The sequence below is a fragment of the Pygoscelis adeliae genome, unplaced genomic scaffold (genome assembly GCF_000699105.1).
Source record: "Pygoscelis adeliae isolate BGI_AS28 unplaced genomic scaffold, ASM69910v1 Scaffold121, whole genome shotgun sequence".
Taxonomy (NCBI): domain Eukaryota; kingdom Metazoa; phylum Chordata; class Aves; order Sphenisciformes; family Spheniscidae; genus Pygoscelis; species Pygoscelis adeliae.
Genome location: NW_008824359.1, coordinates 7,688,891 through 7,709,269, shown reverse-complemented (window position 1 = coordinate 7,709,269; position 20,379 = coordinate 7,688,891).

The following is a 20,379-nucleotide window of genomic DNA, read 5'->3' as shown; positions in this document are numbered from 1 at the left end:
AGGCTGGGGGGGCACAAGAAGTTGGGAGGGGACACAGCCGGGACAGCTGACCCCAATTGACCAAAGGGATATTCCACACCAGATGATGTCATGCGCAGCATATAAAGCTGGGGGAAGAAGGAGGAAGGGGGGGATGTTTGGAGTGACGTTTGTCTTCCCAAGTGACTGTTACGCGTGATGGAGCCCTGCTTTCCTGGAGATGGCTGAGCACCTGCCTGCCGATGGGAAGGAGTGAATGAATTCCTGGTTTTGCTTTGCTTGTGTGTGCGGCTTTTGCTTTACCTGTTAAACTGTCTTTATCTCAACACATGAATTTTCTCACTTTTACCCTTCCAAATCTCTTCCCCATCCCACTGGGGGGGAGTGAGCGAGCGGCTGCGTGGTGCTTAGTTGCCGGCTGGGGTTAAACCACAACACAATGTTAAAAGGCTTCTGCTGGATCAGAGTTTTGGATCAGAGATCAGAGTTTGATTGTACTGAGTCCAGTTCATACGCATAGTAAGAGACAGTTCTTGCCCTAAAGGATTTACAATCTAAACTGACAAGGACAGAAACACAGCAAAGGAAAGGATGTGTTATTAACAGCAGGGGACTGAGGCATTGAGAGATGCAATAAATTGCCTGCGGTCACAGAGGGAGCTTGTGGAAGAGCCAATACCTGACCCTTGATTTCCCACCGATGCTGTCTTGCCTCAGCCGTCAGGGAAGGTGCATGCTGGGAAGCTGGGGGAGTTGGGAACTCCACTGATGGTTCAGGTGAGGCCAAGACCCCCGCCAAAAACCACAGCCCAGCACAAATGCGTTCTTGCCCCTGCCCCATCCTTATTTGTGCATGACCATGAGGGAGGAGAAAAGCCCCCTCTGATACCACCCCCTCCCGGTGTCATTGTCATCCCCTGTCAACTGGCTTTGGTTCACCCAGACAGGTCACCTCCAAGCCCTGTTAGAGGGGTCAGGGCTGAGGCTGATAAACCACTCCAGGTACTTCTACAGACTGGCAAGAAAGGAAGGTGAAGCTGAAATCACTTTTCCTTAGGGAAAACCTGCCTGAAAGGGTAGGTTTCAGGGGACACCTGCCTGAAAGACTGACCCTCAGGAAGTTTGCTATGTTGGGCACAACACCGTGCTAAGACTCTGGTGAGACTTGTCGATCATTTCTGAGTCGTGTCAGGACGTCTCAAAGCATGATGAGATTATCCCACCTGTCTGTGCACACATTCCCTACAACACTCCATGTCTACGTGTGTGTGAGAAAGCACATGAAGACAAATAAATTTACTCTGTCTACTTAAGCGGAGGCTGGTACTACTTTTTGGAGATTTGGCCTCTGACATCAATTCCTTTTCCATTAGCCTACCAAAGCACTTTGACTCTCAGGGATGGATTTGAACGATAGCAGTGGTGCAAAGGAGATTTATACTGAAAAACTATTCAGTGGAACCCCCAAATCTGAAGAGTTTAAGATTAGGTATGGAAGGATTTGATTTTAGTTGATAAGCACCAGTAAATTTAGGTTTCTGCCTTGTCACATCCAGACCTGCGTCTCATTTAGCTACTTGTTGTCAATCTGATCAGTTTTGGCCCCAAAGTGACCCAGACTCTCTAACTGTCCAGAAACTCGTAATGGTCAGATCTGCGGGGGAGAAAGAGGCAAGGAAGAGGCATGGTGGGGTTGAGATTTGGACTCTTCAGAAGTGACAAACACCAATAAAAATGGCAATCAAAAAATAAAATAGTGGGTTTAGCAGTTAAAGCTGTTTTTTAACAAAATAAATGTCAAGTCCTACTGAGACAACTTAGAATTTCAATTGCTGAGCCACACTGCATAGGAGGGGAAACAGAAACAGAGAAATACGTAGGGCTGTATCTGCACCCCTCATGACTGTGCCCCGGCATCCCTGGCCCGCACTATACATTTTGTGGTCATTACACCAGTTTGTTCTGAAGCCATAACCATCAGGGGTCTAGCCCTCAGACAGGCATAGCTATAATGCAGGAAAACAGCGTCATTTGCCCATGGTCGTACGCAGCAAACCCCGTATTTCTGAGATCACCCTGCCTCCATTTGGTCATAGCTTCGTCCTGTTGCGTAACTGCTTTTCTTACCTCGCTGCCCTAGAATCCATGCTGGATTAGAAATGGTTATGATATCAATAAATAGCGTACTGCTGTGGGTGCTCTCAACATCTGCATGTAAGCCTTCGCACGCAGCCACGGCAACGGGGAATTCAAATGATCTGTCTCATTTCATCTTCTCCTTGCAGCACGCCGTCGCGGGAGCAAACACTCCCATGAATTATTCGTGTCAAACCGTAGAGTCCCCGCGTGCTCCTGAGTGCAAACAAGCACTTTCCTTACACGATGTTTACGGAGCGGAAGCATTAGGTGAGGAACGAGCAGTTTTAGGGCTCGTGTCATTTATTTGGCCAAGAAAAGGAATTGTTTTTTTACACTGAGCTTTGTTCCAGTCTCTAGGGCCTCATATAAAGTAATTAACTAAACATTTCAGGGTCCTTCTCTTGCCCTGAGGCCAACAGGCAGAATCTGGCCACATCAATGCTATTGAACCCTCTGAGCCTTCAAACCAGGGTGGGCACATCCAGCGCCTGCAGGGAATGGGATGAGCAGGGGGGCTCCAGACAGCAGGGCAGCTACGCCGGAGCTGCAAACGTGCAGTGTGCTCTCATAAACCAGGAAGGGCAGGATACAATAACACCTCATGTCGATTTATTGTAAACATTTAATATTGTCAGTCTTCTCCCACGGGAAAGCATCTCTGACTCCGTGAGCTTAAGCCAGTCTGAGATAGCTGTTGCCTCTGCAAAGCCTTAGTCTTGCACAGGATCCTGTCCCAGGGCACTGACAGCCTGCTCATTCCTGGACAGTCCCCTGAAGACTGTCAGGATGGGACCCCACAATTCATGTCTATGGCCTTAGGAGGGTCCTCAGCTCTAATTTTCTTCACAGTGCAGACCGCTTATTTGTGCATCACACTCCCAATGCACCCCTGCATCGAAAAACATCACCCTGGCTCAAGCAGACTGTGTGTTTCAGCTAGAGCCCTTGGGCTTTGCAATCTGTCCCCCTCCCTCTCCCTTGGCTTCAGCCACCCTCGGTGAAAGTTAATTTAGGGTGCCAACCTTCAAGTGAAAAATGGTGCTCGTTTGGGAAGCACCAGACTGAGGGCAGCTGTCCGTGCACAGAGGCAGTCGCAAGGAAGGGGCAATCCTTGCTTTTAGGAATATCAAGGGCAAGTCCCCAGGAGGCAAAGTCATGCCTGAAGCTCCCGCTGTTACACCGATCACAGTCAGGGATGATCTCGGTGATTGCCACAAGCACCATCCCCACCAGCGTCATTTCAATAACACACAAAGCAAACCAAGTTATGGTAACACGGCTTTTCTGCATGGACCGGGTTGCTCTCAGTCAAGCTCTCTTACGAGCACGTTCCCTAATAATAGGATTTCACCATAATGGGGTCACCAAACTGGCAATGCCACTCAAAAGCCCGTGATCTTAAATAATGTATTTTCCTTCACAGCTGTGAAAACTGCAGTGCCTTCACCCATTCTACTGAATAATCGGAGTGTTTCTGCAAGCTTGCCATGGTAATTTAAAATCAATTTTACTTTCGTATCCCATTATAACTTTTGCTATAGGAAATTAACGCTTTAGTAAATCATATAACATCTGCAAAAACAACAAAGCGCATTAAATGGTCGTACCGCAAGGTTTGGTTGGTTAGCAATGAAAAAAACAATGGATATATGTATTATAATTTAAATATGTACTTTTGTAGCACATCAGCTGTGAGAAACACAGGGACGGTAGGTGAATCTGGAATGGACGACGACATCTGCTCAGTGACGGAAAGGAACATGCCCAGCCATTTAAGAAAAGTACCCTTTGAGGTATCTTCTTGAATTCATAGGGCATTGTAGAAAATAAATGGTTATAAAACTGGGACTTTTCACACCTTAGCTATCACTTTTAATAACTTTCACTTGATGTTTTGTAGGAACAGTATGGCTACATCCATGCCAGAAAACTCAGCAGCGCATGGGAACGTGGGAAAGGGCTGAAGCCTGACTGTCCACAATTAATTAAGTCCACACCCGGACTTACGGGGCTGGTTTTCTGCCTGTTTTCCCACCGGTGAGCAGAAATTGCAGAATGTATCGGTTACCTCCAGCCCTTTCTATGACAATCACTTCAATAAAAACATGCTAACGCATGGTCCCGGCACAGCCTTGCGCTAGGAGAATTAGCCTTCTCCCAGACAATTCCCAGGCGTCGATGAGGAGTTAGCCGAAGCCAGGGACCATTTACAGTAAAACATCTGGGGTGTTGCCACATCATTTTGGTGGCTGAGAGGTTTGATCGTGTGAACGTGAGCAGACCACGCAGGTCAGTCTCAAGCTCAGAGAATAGTCACTGGCACTGATTACTTCCATGGCTTAAACATAGCCACAAAATTTGGGCTTCGGGACCCATGTTTTACCTATTTTTCACTTGAAAGCCAACAGACAGCTCCGTTTTAAAAGGTGTGAGGCTTATCATAAGAAAACTCCACGGATGGCTCTAAAAGACCTTTCTCCCATAAAAACACATAGGGGGTGGAAGCATATCTTTGGGTTGAAAATCAACTTGTCTTTCAATCTGCCAGGTGGTTATATGATAAGGTGATCAGAGGCTGTGGTGAGAGATGATATTGTGCCTACCTAGATGGATTAAAAATCCCCACTAAAATCACTATGGTGTTCTTTCTACTAAATAGAGGCCTAGTGAAGCGACCCACATAACTTTTTTGCTTTTGATTCATTGGTGGAACCAAAGAAGAAACTAAAAGAGAGGTGATGCTGGAGGCAGCGGTGAGAGCAGATCCACACGGGGTAGCCCGTGGTGGATAAGGGCTGGAGTTCAGATCCCTGCTCAAAAAATCAGATTGATGTGGCAGGGGTGGACACAGGCCTGGGGGAAGCATGGGCAGATCTGAGGCTGACCCTAAAGGAGGTCGTGCCCAGCTTGCACATGTGGGTCAGGTAATGGGGCTCCGGGAGGACAGGTGCCACCTGCACTTACGTACCCTTCGGAGGAGCCAGAATGGCCAAAGCATCACCCTGCTGTGTGCATGATGGTCGCCAGCTCCGTAACCAGTGCTGTGGAGGGGGTATTAATGGGTGGAGGTGATAAATAAAGCTTACTTCAGCCTGTCGCCCTGCAAATCATGTTGGATATGATGTGAACCCAGGTCTTCTGCCGGCTGTCGGTTGGCTTCACCAACTGATTACAAGGTATGGTGGAAGACCTTATTCATCCTCCTGCATTTGGGGAATCATAGAATCATAGAATCATTAAGGTTGGAAGAGACCTCCAAGATCATCGAGTCCAACATCAACCCAACACCACCAGGCCCACTAAACCATGTCCCTAAGCGCCTCATCTACCCGTCTTTTAAATACTTCCAGGGATGGTGACTCAACCACTTCCCTGGGCAGCCTGGTCCAATGTTTAACCACTCAATGATGCTCAAACCCTCTGGCGACGTGGGCATGAAAGCCAGAGCTGTATCTTCCATGGCAAATGAACTGCTCCAGCACTCCCGGACTTATGGGGCTGGTTTTCTGCCTGTTTTCCCACCGGTGAGCAGAAATTGCAGAATGTATCGGTTACCTCCAGCCCTTTCTATGACAATCACTTCAATAAAAACATGCTAAATAGAATCATTAAGGTTGGAAGAGACCTCCAAGATCATCGAGTCCAACCGTCAACCCAACACCCCCATGCCCACTGAACCATGTCCCTAAGCGCCTCATCTACCCGTCTTTTAAATACTTCCAGGGATGGTGACTCAACCACTGCCCTGGGCAGCCTGGTCCAATGTTTAACCACTCAATGATGCTCAAACCCTCTGGTGACGTGGGCATGAAAGCCAGAGCTGTATCTTCCATGGCAAATGAACTGCTCCAGCACTCCCGGACTTATGGGGCTGGTTTTCTGCCTGTTTTCCCACCGGTGAGCAGAAATTGCAGAATGTATCGGTTACCTTTCTATGACAATCACTTCAATAAAAACATGCTAAAAAGAAGAAGAAGAAAAAAAATTCACCTGTCTCTGAGTTCCCCCAATTACTTTGCTACAGCCATTCAAAAGTGAGGTGTTTCATGCTGTCCAAACCTCCAGATTACCCAGCCCAGCTTTTTAAATGCACAGGATAAAAAAAAAAAAAATAAAGGCATTAGGCTGGGCCTTCATCTCCTCTCCTGACGATGCCTGCTTTCAGCCCTTGCTGTCAGCAGTCCCCTCCTACCAATCAAAGGTGAAACCGGCTCCGACATGACAAATAACAAAAGCGCCGGCTCCTCGCTCCCGAGCCGCGGGTCATTAGGAAGTTCCTGCCTCTCTCCCAGTTGTGCGTTAATGAGCGGAGGGAGAGGCGGGGATGGTTTTGCTCTGTGTTTGAGAGCCAGCTCAGGAGATGAAACCTGCCGTTCAGTGGCTTTCACAGGAAAAACGGTCCCCTCCCAGGCTCCAAAAAAACCTCATCAAAACCTGCATGCGCAGGCGGGCACAGCCTGATCCAAAGGATGGAGAAGGAGGAGGGCTGGGGATGGACGGCTCCTGCAGAGCCCGGTTGCAGAAAGCCCCTCTGATCGGCCCATGCGTTGCTCCTCGTTTCCTCACAGGCATTTCATAGGTGGATATGTGAATTTTAGGTGCCAGATGACTTTGGGATTAATGCCAAGGGTGCACGGTGCGATGGGCGAATGGATGAGCCGGGGTGGAAGTTTAGCATGGACTTAACAGAAACCTCCTCAATGGTATGGAGATCCTGGATGGGACAGGAGATCCGGTTTGCCTTCCTCAGCTTGGTGGCGTTTGTAAAACAGGAGCAAGAAGATAAAATTGTGACAGGTGGGACAGAAAGGCTATGTCTACACCTGCAAAACTGCCTTCTACCTCTTGGTCCCCCTCTTCCCCGTACATGCTAGGGTATGGGAGATGCACCTCATCCCCACATGGACGTGCTTAGCTACTTCGGAAGATGGGATATGGAGCCAGAAGACCATCTTGGACCCAAAAGAAAACGCTTCCCATGAAAGCTTTCCCAACAACGGTGTTTTCCCACCTAAAACACTTGCTTTTGACAAATGGGCATCTTCCTTCCGGGAAGAGTAAGCAGCTTCACTGTAAAATGCCTTGCTTACGTTAATGAGTATTTTGCCCAGGCGCAGACATGCAGGGACCCCCACCCCTGCCACGTCAGTCGGCGAGAGCACAACTATATGCTAAGAGCTCTGGGCTCTGTAAAGCCTCTTGGGAGCTGGCAGGGTGTCTCGTAGGCTGCCCGGTGTACAGTAAGTCCTGGGGGATTACTCATGCAGTGCCACACCACTATGAAGTTGCATGGGCAGGCACGTGGAGAAGGAAGTACAGTAAAAAATAAAACCTTCCTTGCCCCATCCTCTATCATCCCAAATCAGCGAGAGGCTGCCTGTGCCTGGGGTGCAACGTCCAAGACAATCATGGCTGACAGTGCCTTCGAGGGATGCTGTCAAAGAGTTTTAGGCTCATCATTCGGTGAAGGAAAGATTTCATGACCCACTTCAAGGGAACGAGCCCCTTTGCAGACATGCTGGGAGCCAACCTGCTGCCAGTGCGGCTTAACCCCTGGTTCCCACAGCCCGACACCGCTGCAGGATGGTACCACCATCCTTGAAGGTGAGGGTTGGGTCAAAGAGGCAGTAGGAGAGGTTGGGTGAGGAGTCAGGCAAGGATGAGGAGGTCTATGTGGAAAGCTCTTATTAGGTAGATGGTGGCAATGCTGTGGTGCAGCCAGCCCTGGTGGGATGGGGCGATGCCCTTGGCTTCTCCTTCTGGTCCATGTTTGTCTAGCGGTTTGGGTACTGCAGGTCACCAGCTTGACACGAGATGTTGGCGGCGCCTTGGGGTTTGTGGCAAGCTGATGTGCAGCGCGTGCTCAGGGCACCAGGTTATTCGTGTCTCCAACATCAGACATCTGATGTCAACTGGGGCTTCCTCTGCAGCTGAGGGAGAGCAAGGGGCAACTGCAGAGGGTGACTCATCTCACGAAACAAGCCTCCTGCACTGAGTCATCCTCCGGAGGAACCTCTCTCTCTCGGACGGAGAGCGGGAGGATGAGGTGGTGCACCAGACTCATGGGCAGAGGAGCAGGAACGGCTGTCAGTGCTTCCGATGGCTGCAGGGGATGGGATGCCTTCCAGGTGGCAGTCAGGGACCGCTACCCACATGTCCCGCCACGCTGGTAACGCGCAGTGCCCTTTATATTCAAATGGAACAAAAAGTTGTGGGTTTTTTACAGTGAGAGCCATCTGATGTGTTTCGGAGCTCTGCTTTACGCTGAGATGAATTATGAGTTTAATTATATATTATATAGCTCATTTGGAAATATCTCCATTGCCAAAGTACCAAGTCAGGTGAGGTGAAACCTATCCTTTTGGTCCAAACTTCTGCTTCTCCTATTTAGAAATCATCTACATATTCACCCAAATCACACTAGACCGTTGCCCCACTTTCACCTTTCCCGGGATTTTGCCCACAAGTCTCTTTATGTGATGACTCTGGAATGAATTTTTAAACAGTTTTGATTGGTTTTTTTTTTAAATTCATGAGCACCACACAGGACTGTGTATCCCACGGAAAAATATATAATGAATAAATAAATCACATGCACATATACATACCCTTATACATACCCTTAAACATAGAAATAAGTTCATATATATATATACCAAACCTAGATGCATATGTATCTATGGCTTATTTATTCATTATAGGTGTATATACATGTATATATATGCATAGAGGTATATGGCATCTATAAATAAATGAATAAAAAACTGATTTATGACCTATGTATTTATATGAATAAATAAACAATATGTGTGTATATATATCACATATATGACCATATACATGGCTTATTTATTCATTTATACATCTATACAAGCAATCTCCCGCTGGTGGAGTAGGTCAAACCAGGAACTGCTGTCTGATGTAAATATGGGAAATCAGCTTTGAGGTCAAGCAGGAATAAAGAAATGTTTTGAAGATTTTGTGCAAAAGACCTTTGAATGATTTGGGAAAGCTCTTTTTAGAAACCTAGGAAATCTCACTTCTTGGTAAAATTCTTCTTCCTGGTTGTATTTCACTTTTTAAACTTCATATTCAGTGTGTGCCATCTGTAGTGTTGGGTGAGATGACCCATTACTGCAGAACGTATTATCACGGCAAAATGCTATTTCAAAATAAAATAAAATAAAATAAAATAAAATAAAATAAAATAAAATAAAATGAAATAAAGGCAGCTGTAACTTAATACAGATTGAATCACTGTCTTTGGAAAGGCAAAGGGTTTCTCACTAGTGATCCAAGGAAGAACCTAGGTCTTGGTACCCTTTCTTGCAGCTAAAGACGAGGAGAAGTCACTTTATTGGGTTCCTGCTCCACGTGGAGGCATCAAGAGACCGTGGCCAAGCTCTCGCTGTCCTCCCCCCGTCCCCACACTCTCTGAGGCGTTACATGAGCTGAAACTTTGCTCACCATCTGGCACCTCTTTCAGTCCTTCCATTACTCCCCTGCCTTTCTCTGGTTTCCCTCCTGAGCTGCAGACAGCGGGTCTGGACAGTCTCTCCCCAGAGCCACTGCAGCAATGCCGGCAGCAGAGATCATATCACTGCTCCTGGCTGCTCGGGATGGATGGAGGAGCCTGTCCTGCCGCGGCCGTGCGATGGGGACCGGCACTCAGCCGCCCCATCCCTGCATCCCTGAGCTGCGTCCCCTTCACCACAAATCCCATCTCCCAGTCTTTGGTCTGGGAGGTGCGACTTTATATTTGATCTATAAATGAGCGTGGAAATGACTCATTTGATTATATACATAGACACACGCATCCCAGCCCAATATATATAATGGAATCTCTTTCATATTAATTCATGAATCAAATCGAAGCTCAGACGTGGATCTGGCAAACTCGGTGGTTTGTGGAGACGTTCCCCTCCTGCTGCCCCTGCCCTGGGATTTAGTTCAGCTTTTGATAAACTCAAGGGTAGCTGGCCAGAGGGGCTAATTTATTAATGCCTTGATGTCTGGTAAGGGGGGAAAGCAGACACAGAGCACAGCCCTGGACTGAGTGCAAGCCAGGGCAAAGAGGAACAGCTCTCCATCACGGCGAAGGATGGATGTGCCACCCAGGACAGGAGGGAGATGATGCTATGAGAAGAGGTGAACATCTCGCTGCGGAGGAAAGAGAAACAGCCAGGATACAGCCCTCTGCCTCTCCTGGAAAATCACTAAAGCAAGCAATAGTAATTGGAGAGCTACTTGTAAGCTGGGCATCTTCTCCCCTGCTAAAAGCTTTGCCTATAGCACTGAAGGAGCGGCTTGTGATAAAAATATATATATATATATTAAAAATATCTGCTCTGACAAGCGTGAAGCTGGACAGCAGAGAGAGAGAGGGGCGGAGGTAAGGCGGGTAGGAATCATAAATCAAAATGTTTTGCTGCTTCTAATTAAATCCACCAACCTGTTTGTAACAAAACCACGCTAGATCAATGGGAAGAGATGGGGACGAGAAGCTGCCACCACCTGATGGCCACGGTGGCCAACAACTCCATCCATAAATTGAGCCTCACACAGGAATATGGTGGCCTTGGCATCTTTACACTGTGTTTTCTGCTTCAGAAAAACCTCTGACCATTTGTGCCAGCCAGAGAAAGCGGGAGAAGGCAGAGCAATTGCAGCTAGGCAGAGCGGAGAGGGGGAAAAGCATTGCAGGCTGTAAAGGGAGGGCTGGAAACCTTCTCACTGCACCGCCTCCTCTCCAGCCAGACGGCTGCAATGTGCTTCTGCCAGCCCTGCAGCCACCGCGGCTTGTGCAGCCGGCACAGCCCGGGAATGGGTCAGAAGAGCAAAATCAGATAAAAGGGAGGACTAAGAAAGGAAGAAAGCAAACAAGAAACCATGCTACTGCTTCGCTCTCCAGGATGCTGCGTGCTGTGCGTTTGTGGTCCCCACTCATCTCCAAAAGGAGGTAGCAGAACTATAAAAGGTTCAGAGAAGGGTGGTGAAGGTGATCAGAGGGATGGAGCAGTTTCTATATGAAAAGCTCTCTTCATAGAGACCAGGACTCCTCAGTCCAGAAAAGGGACAACTGATGTGATATAAGATAAACAGCTGTAAAATCTTGAGTGCCCTGCGATGAAAGATTTTCCTAGCAAGAGCAAGGAGCACCGTATGAAATGGTTAGGTGACAGTTCGAACCTAGCAAAAGGAAGGCTCTTTTTTTTTCTATACAGCACAGTTAAACTGGGCAACTCCTTCTCATGCTGCCAAGCATTTAGAAAAAAACAATAGACAAATTCAACCACTGAGGAAAATTCTGTTATTAAATTGACAGCACCACATCTAGCTCAGGAAGGCCCTTCAGGAGCATCCTGGGATGCAGCATTGTGTGTTTGCCTTGTTCTTACACCATCCTGCTCCTGCTCAACCTGCACTCGATGGACTTAAAGCTGGCTGGCCCAGCACAACTGTTATTTTTTTCAATGCCAAGCCTGGCTCATTTCAAGTTTCTCAGCAAATTCCACCCAAAAGTTGAGTTAACATCTACAGGGCAGCCTCTGCTGAGCCTGCTGCTTGTGATTGCAGCAAAGGTACCCAATACGCTGAAATCTTGGGCGGGGATGGCTTTGCCCCGGCTTTCCCAGGGCTCCCTCAAAAGCTGCCCCAGTTGAAGCACTTGAAGCCCCAGAGTTGGTCAGGGAGAAGCTGTGCGGGCTGGACTGTGATTTGTCCACATCCCATCTTCTGCTTGCAAATGTCATCGCACGCTCATTGCACGTTGGGGCCACATCATGGGTGGAAGGTGGTCAGGGGCATCAAAGCCATCTACTACGGTCTCTTCAGCAGGGAGTGGTGCGGCTGGTCCAAGATCTTATAAACAACCTACAACTCTTTCCACTTTCTTGACCTTTACTCCCTGCCTTGCACGCTGGCTACTGAATGGACTAGGGGATCTTTATCAGAGGCTAATGTTTTTCTAGCGATCGTATTGATTGCGAGTAGAAATCTGCTGACCTGTTGGAAAGAAAGAAGGAGGAGGTAAAAGAGCATGCTCTGGAGAAACACACTGAGGTTACTACTACTCTTCAGTCGCCAGACAAAATAAACACTGTGAAATTTCCACAGGTTGGTTGAAGTGCTGTGTTAGTGCTAAATATCGCTGTGAAGCGGGCAAAGTGAAAGTGACAATTGAATACTTAATAAATGACTGTTTGGGTTTGGGTTTTTTTTTCCTTCACGGATGCACAGAGTGGGAGGTGGCATAACAGGACAGTAATGAGCTTCTGGAGTGATTGCCCTTAGCACTGGGGGTAGGGAATTTCACTTGAGAACGTCGTCGGATCCCTATCATGGGTTTTGGCTTCCAGAAAGCTATCCAGGTTTGACTTATCCATGCAAATAATGGGAAAAAAAATCATGGTCCCTGTTGGTGATTTGTTCCTATTACTACCTACCCACGCTGTTCAAAGATGTGAAACTTGTTTCACGTTGGAATTTAACTGACATCACTTTCCAAACACGGGAGCTCAGTAGGCGATGTTATGTCCTACAGCAGATTCTGCCTTTCTGAGTGTGAGTACCTAACGGTGCCCATTCAAGAAGTGGCTGTGCTTTTAGAAATCAAAAGTTCACCCACTGGGGCTATTCTGACTTGGGAGACAGGAGCCATGGGAACCATTGTTAGCATTTCACAGTAGAGTGGGTTGATATTTTTTAATCAACATTTGCATGCTTTAACTCCAGTTCTATTTTATTTTTATCCATCTCCTTTCTCCTTGTATTTTCAGAGGACAAAAGGAAAGAAAGAAAGAGAACTTTTTAATTAAACTTTTGAAGAAAACTATAGTACAAAGCTGCTCTTTATATTACAGGAGATAACTCACTGCAAACATTTCAAGAGCCTTGCCTATCCTACCGTCTTTGGCATGTTGTGTCAGTTCAATCACACCTCAGAAGTGATCTGGGGTCCAAGTTTGGCTCCAGATTGAAGGGGGCCACCAGAAGAACTTAGCTGTCACTACCTGCTTCTCAGGCTAAGGAACCAAGCCAAGGTAACGTGATGCCGGACACATGTTGGGTACCTCCGGCAACCGACAAGCATGCCACAACCATCCTATCCTGATGAGCCATGCAGGCATGCAACAGATCCTGCGCTTGGGCCCAAGATCTTCTGGACAGACAGATTGCATCTGTGTTAGTAAATCAAGGTCTTAAGATTGACGCTTTTTCATCTGAACTTCTTTAGGACCGTTCTTGCTATAGTTTTTGCCCATTCTTTTAGAAATTTTTGGCAAGCTTCAGGAATTAACATGGGCAGGGACAGCAGCCCCGATAGGGCCACTCTGTTTTGGAGGGTAAGGGAGTTTAATAACATGGATGTGGCCAAAAGGCTCTGTTTTATTTATTGAGTATATATGTAGCCAGAATTTCCTGATCTGCAGTTCCAAGTGGCTGGCTTTCTTCTAGGAAATATTTTCTTACAGTGACTGGTAGAAATTTGGACTGTAAGAGGAACCAAGAATGGGATATACCTCTCAGCTGCCAAAACTATTAAAAGTTTTGGGGTCTGAGCCACATTTTTCAAAGGCAAATTCAACTTTTCAGAAGAGAAAGCTTAAAACCTCACAGGATTACAGAAATGTCATGAAGTTTGTTCCTAGGAGCTATGATTCAGATACTCTACATTTTCAGTCTCAATAGGATAAGGTTTCTGGGCAGACTTGCATTTCCAGGATGTACCAGCCTTCTTCCTTGTGTATGTGACACTATGGAGATAAAATCTAGTGTCCATTCATGAAGAATACATGGAAACACCTCGCATGTGCTTCTGCTCCTGGGCCACCCAGACTTTGTTGACTCTGTCTTTGTGCCTCCAGAAGCAACTGCCAGGATGGTCATTTTGGAGCTGACTGAAACCCTCGTGCGTAAAATGCTGGCCTTGATGTGGCTCTTCGTGCAAGCAGATGGAACAGAGGCCATGGTCTATCCCTAAGCACAACCCCACACTGTAGTCAAAGGGAGAAAAAAGAGGATAAATGAAGGCAACCTGCAAGAAGCCCCTCAGGGGGAAGGTGTGAAGGCAGAGCGCTGCTGTGGGGCTGGAGCTGGGCTACCTTTAACCGTACCACCAGCCACTGCCAACGAGAAGGAAGGTCTGACTGGCCCAACGTTGCAGAAACTTGCCCTGCTGGTGGGCTCCAAAACACCCTCCTGTTTCACACCTGCAAGGAGGCATCTCCCTGAGTAGCCTGTGCTGTACCCCTTGAGATAGCTTTGAGGATGCCACCTAGCCTCTTGCTGCTGGTCCAGAAGGGCATGGGGCTCCCATAGGTCCTATATCCAAACCACCATCCCCACATGGATGTCTCTGGGTATCTCAAGTGATGCTAGGCACCTGTATTTAGGCAAAATGCTGAAGCTGATAAAGCTGTAAGCAATGAATAATGCAACAAGCTGAACTGAACCTTAGGTGACTAAAATATAAGTGTCTACTTTTGAGTTAGTTGCCCCTGGTGCTTTCTGTAATCAACTGAGAGAAAGGCATTTGTGCTACTTTAGATACGTATTTCCTTCCATTAACTGTAAAGGGGGTCGAGGTAACAGCTCAGAAATAAGTGTCTACATTGTGGAGGTTTTCTTCTGGTTAGATGACTTCCACTATTTATATCTTCTTGTTTTTCCCAAAGGTAGATGGCCCTCTGCTCCGTTCATGCTGTTTATCCAAGAATCCCAGTTACTGTATGTTGTAGCCACCACTGCCTGTATATCAAAAACATGAATGCCCTGAATTATTTTTAAAACACACAGAGAAATGAAGCCTTGATCTTGTCCATAGTGGAAGGGATGGGTTACCACACCAAACAAGAAGGCATCAGCTGTTAGTAATACCTTACTCTGTATCACACCTCTCACTATAGAGTGTCACTGTGGAGCTCCTACTGCTTCTGTTCTGCTGTCAGAACAGAAGCCAACTCTATAAGGGCTGAATCAATGCTAGCCCAGAACTGGGATGGAGAGCTATAAAGACCTCAAAGAGGGATATTTCAGGAGAAAACAAGCAAAGGGAAAAAAAAGACCTCTGCTCTAGACTAACAGTAGACTAATGATAAAGGCTTCCTCAAACCCTCCTCAGTTGGCCCATTTAACACCACTGAACACAATGAACTGACAAAACATTTCTTCACTGGTGCCAATGAGGGTCTTGTCATGCTTCCATGGACTTTGGAGCAGCATTTTGGTCATCAGACCCAATTCTGCTGAGCAGTTTGGCAGCGGTAGCCTAGACAGCAGTTGGTCCAGCTAATGGGCAAGACAGGGAGGGATGCTCCCCCTCCACACCCTGGCAAGGAAGATCCTTGGATCTAATGGTTCATGTCCTGGCCTGCTCCCCCTTGCGTGGGAGCATTTGCCTGTCAGATTAATAATGCAGCCAATGCAGCTTGTCACCATGCATAAGGTGAGCTGTGATAAGCCCAGCATCCGATAAAGCTGTCTTCAACACTGACAGCTAGTGCAATTTCCCAGACTGTCGTCAGTGAAAGAATAGAAAGAAATTTAATGGGACTCTTCCAAAGTATTTCTTGGGCTTGCTGATCGTGCCACTGGTGGGGGGAAAGCAGGCAGGTGAAGACCAGGATCAGTGGCAGGGTGCAGTGTGCAACGGCAGCCCGAAATCCCCCCAACAAAATCCTCCCATCTGCCTTTGCTCAGACACCAGGTTTGGTTGATAAGGGTAACTGCAAAGGACTTCTGTCAAGTACTTGGCTTTGTGTCATGCAATATTCAGGTGGAAAACCATCCCAACAGATCTCCTGCCTGGTTGAGGTTGCAGAGAATCAGAGAAATACTGGGTGGAAGAGAAATCTGGAGCCCTCTGTCTGACCATCTGCTCGAAGCAGGACTATGTCCAACACCTGATCAGGTCAGCCATGGTGTGGGCTCACCAGGTCTTGACAACCTCCAAGGATGGAGATTCCCCCACTTTCCTGAGTACCTCTTCCAGGGCTGCACAATCTCCTGTGAAAAAACTTTTCCTGATGTTCAGTCTGAACATCCCAACGTCTTGGAGAAACAATACTTAACTGAAAAATGGCTAGAGCCAAGGGAAGTGATGTATGAATCTGGGTAACAGTTTTGCATTAGAAATAAAAAGGCATCAAAGAAAGAGCAGGAAAGTATAAGAATTCTAGTCTGACAAAAATCAAGTGTTTCAATGTCCCATGCCAGCAATTAGCTCAAAGTAAAACAGAAAAATCACCCTGACACAAAGGAACTTTTTTTTTTTAATATCCAAAAGCAGAGGGTGAGCTGCATTGGGAAGGGGAGGGTCCATCTGTTGAACATGGAGAGGGCAGGAGAACTCAAAATCAGAGAGTAAAATCAGGGGTGGATCCCCCTTCATTCAGTTTTCCTCCTGAATTTCCACCCCTGCTTGAATCCACCCAGCACCCTTAACCGATATGTGGATGTACCTCTAACCACGCTGCATCGCAGCAGACCCCTCCTCTGCAAACCATGAGTTCAGAGACCACACCACGCATTATGTCATCCTGCGAGGAGGAGCTGGGCAATTCTGCAACGACTTCTTTCCTAGCCCTTTTATTCAAGCCCTCCTTTAACAGCATTGATGAAGAACTGAAAAAAGGAGCCTGGCCACAGGGGAAGGATATTACGGGAGGAGATCCCCCGCCAGGATCTCCCGATCAGCATCCCCAAATTAAAAGTGCTGCGGTGCAGGGTTGAGAGCAGTTAAACTGCCTCCCTGGCTGCTGTTCACCTGCCGCGCGTAAAAGCCAGCTCTCTCTCACTTGCAAGAAAACCCGTGTGCAGCAAAAGGTGATGTCATCCTTTCCCCGCTCCTGAAATCCAGCTCCTTGCTGAACGGGGCTCAGGGCTGGTGTCATTAACAGTTCCTTTTGACACATCCTGTGCTCTGATGATTTCTTTCTTTCTTTTTTCTTTTTTTTTTTTCATTTTCCACTCCACTTTTCTCTTTTGCTGCACAGTGACCAGGCTCCTGAGAATCAGGTTGATTAAATTTCTATGCCTAGCAGCTTCCCTGGAGTCCACATAATTTATGTAAATACGAGAGATAAGAAACGAGGGGGAATCACAAGAAAAATGGAGCATTAAGCTGCCAAGATCCATTAAATTCTCCATCACCCTTTTCAGAATCTCAATGTTCAGCCGTACCGCCCCCATGTTTTCCCCCTGCCACAGCAGCCTGGATCAAATTAACACTCATCAGGCTGAGGAAATCCACAGGATCAGTCCTACCTCCTGCCTAACATTTGGATTTAGCCCTGCCTGCAATGAATCAGAGCACAAAACGAGCCCTATTTGAAAAACAGGTGGTGCAGCTGGTTGCAGCCTTCTTGACCTAGCTGTATCGCGATGCAATGCAGAGCAGCTGGAGCTCCCTCCAGGCAGAAACGACGCAGGGCACATCCCAATGCACACAGGTATTCGTGGGTAAAGCAAGATGAGCGGGGCTTCTCCATTTTAGGATGCTTGGGAGACCCTCTGCACTCCTTTGGGGTGTATCCACGCTGTCAGCTAACGGAGGGTTAGTCTGAGCCCACTGTCATGACCAGACCTAGCAGTCGCTGAAGTTTGCCCCAAACCGGCCCTTCAACCCCAAACCCTGGAGACCTGTGCTGGGGAGGAGAGGGAATAAGGTCAGCAGGCTGTTGCTCTCCTTCATGCAGGCTCTGCCCTTCCTAAGCCCTTCCTAAGCACCTTGCTGAGTTTAAACCCCTTCTCCAGCCCGTTCATCCCTTAGTTGTGTAGGTAGGGCTTCACAGCCAGCAAACATCCCCATGAAATAGTGCCAAGACATTGGCACTACAGCTCGGTGGTCTATCTTCTTAAACTGTTCCTAGCACTGTTTTGGCCCACACCAAGAAGCAAAGAACAAAAGCAATTCCTGAGGTTGGTTTGGGAGGTGACCTGGATGGGGGACAGTTCCCAGCTGGCAGGCTGGATGGAAACACTCTGTTTCAAGAAGGATGCAAGGACAAGGACCTCGAAGACTGTGTTCAGTTTTGGGCCCCTCACTACAAGAAGGACGTCGAGGTGCTGGAGCGTGTCCAGAGAAGGGCAACGAGGCTGGTGAAGGGTCTGGAGAACAAGTCTGATGAGGAGCGGCTGAGGGAACTGGGGTTGTTCAGCCTGGAGAAAAGGAGGCTGAGGGGAGACCTCATCGCTCTCTACAACTCCCTGAAAGGAGGTTGTAGCGAGGTGGGGGTTGGTCTCTTCTCCCAAGGAACAAGCGATAGGACGAGAGGAAATGGCCTCAAGTTGCGCCAGGGGAGGTTTAGATTGGACGTGAGGAAAAATGTCTTTACTGAAAGAGTGGTTAAACATTGGACCAGGCTGCCCAGGGAAGTGGTTGAGTCACCATCCCTGGAAGTATTTAAAAGACGGGTAGATGAGGCGCTTAGGGACATGGTTTAGCGGGCATGGTGGTGTTGGGTCGACGGTTGGACTCGATGATCTTAGAGGTCTTTTCCAACCTTAATGATTCTATGATTCTATGATTCCATGACAACAGGGACAGGACACGTGATAGTAAGGGCATGGCCAGATTGCACCAATTGGCCTCAGGGCCAGAACACACACCTGGAAATCTATTCCTAAGGCGTACAACCACTTGGTAAGCACTATCCCAGGCACAGGGCAGCCATCTACATGTGCACAGACACAGGTCGACCACCTCTGCCTGCTCCTAAGCTGGGCTGAGCTCAGTTAGTGGATGAGAGTCACCATGGTCACAACGTCCACAATCAACAGCGGTGCTCAAAGGGTACCCGCTTTTACACATGGCAGCTGAGACCACTTCTGACAGCACCAGGAGCCTCAGGGCAGGCTGCGCTGTCTGGAAGTCACTCAGACCCAGAAACCTCCTCTTACACACAACCTCCTGCTTCCCTGGGATTTTCAGTCCTTCACAGAAAACACAGTTAACCCCTACTCTTCAGAAATACGTATCTTTCCCTCTCCAAATGGATGGCATTACTAATAATACCACAGACTTTTTATTTAAGTTTCGAGCTCACGGGCAGCAGCTGAATTGCTTTTCTTAACAAGTGTGACAGACAGAAACATCTCTTTAATGGAAGCAAAGACTCTCCAACAAAAGTATGATTTTAGGATGCTGGAGCTTGAGGAAAAACATTGCAAATCCTGAGTGATGATGAAGCCCCAAGAGCAGAAGTCACTCAGCCCTGTCCCTAACCTGGATGCTGCAGCATTACCTCGGGTGCTTCTGCTTACAGTGCTAACTCTGCAGAGTCAATCCTTGGTGCCTGTGCCCAGGGCACAATTAACTACTCCAATAATCAAATATCAACTTATAGATCTTTCAATAGTCATCCAGGATCAAGATCTAATTAAGACTACAAATGAGTTAATCATGTGTGGTGAAATCTTCCAAGCAAATTACACCCAAGACTTACATTCTGTCTGAGCTGCAGATACTTTTGACAAAGCCCCAAAGCAGAGACTAAAATAGTGAAGATTAGATGGAGTGATGGGTATGAAAAAACAAAACTGCATAGGTTTCAAAAAAGAAGGTTACCTATAATCTGCAGCTTGGAGTGCTGAATTATTTGAGACAAATTTGATTTGACAGATTCCCTTGAAATATCTAATAATTTTGCAAACCACTCAGTGACCATCAAACGAAAGAGACCTATTGAATCTCTCCCTTTGCCTGAGCAAAATATGTAGTTTTAAGCTGTGGGCAAATGAAACACACTACCAAGACCGCCCTTGATCACAGCCAAAAAAGGCCAAGGAGAAGTGACGATCTGTTTGAACTTCCAACCCAACAATGGGAACAAGACAGTACAGTCTAAAGCGCCCTGTACATAATATGTGTGCCTGACATTAACCGGGTTTGAAAGGTCTGTTCCTTGGCTTCATCCTGTCCCATGGATGCATCATTTGCTGTGCTATCATGCTAAAAATGACTACGGTCATCAGGAACAATTTATGCTTAGGAAAATAATTACGGTCATTAATGGGGCTGAAAGCAGACGCCATTAGGAAGCAGGAGTGGAGTTGTGACAGCCGACCGTGCATGCGATGTGATTGACGTACACGGCAATTATGGTGTTCACATGATTAGGCACCCCGACTCACTCAAGTTAAGGCTCAGAAGGGAGCCAATAAGTGGTATGTCCAAGGGATGTCTGAGAAAGGCCAACAGGATAGCAACAAGACAAGCCACAGCAGCATCTTGGAGAGCTGGCTGGAAACACGGCGTGG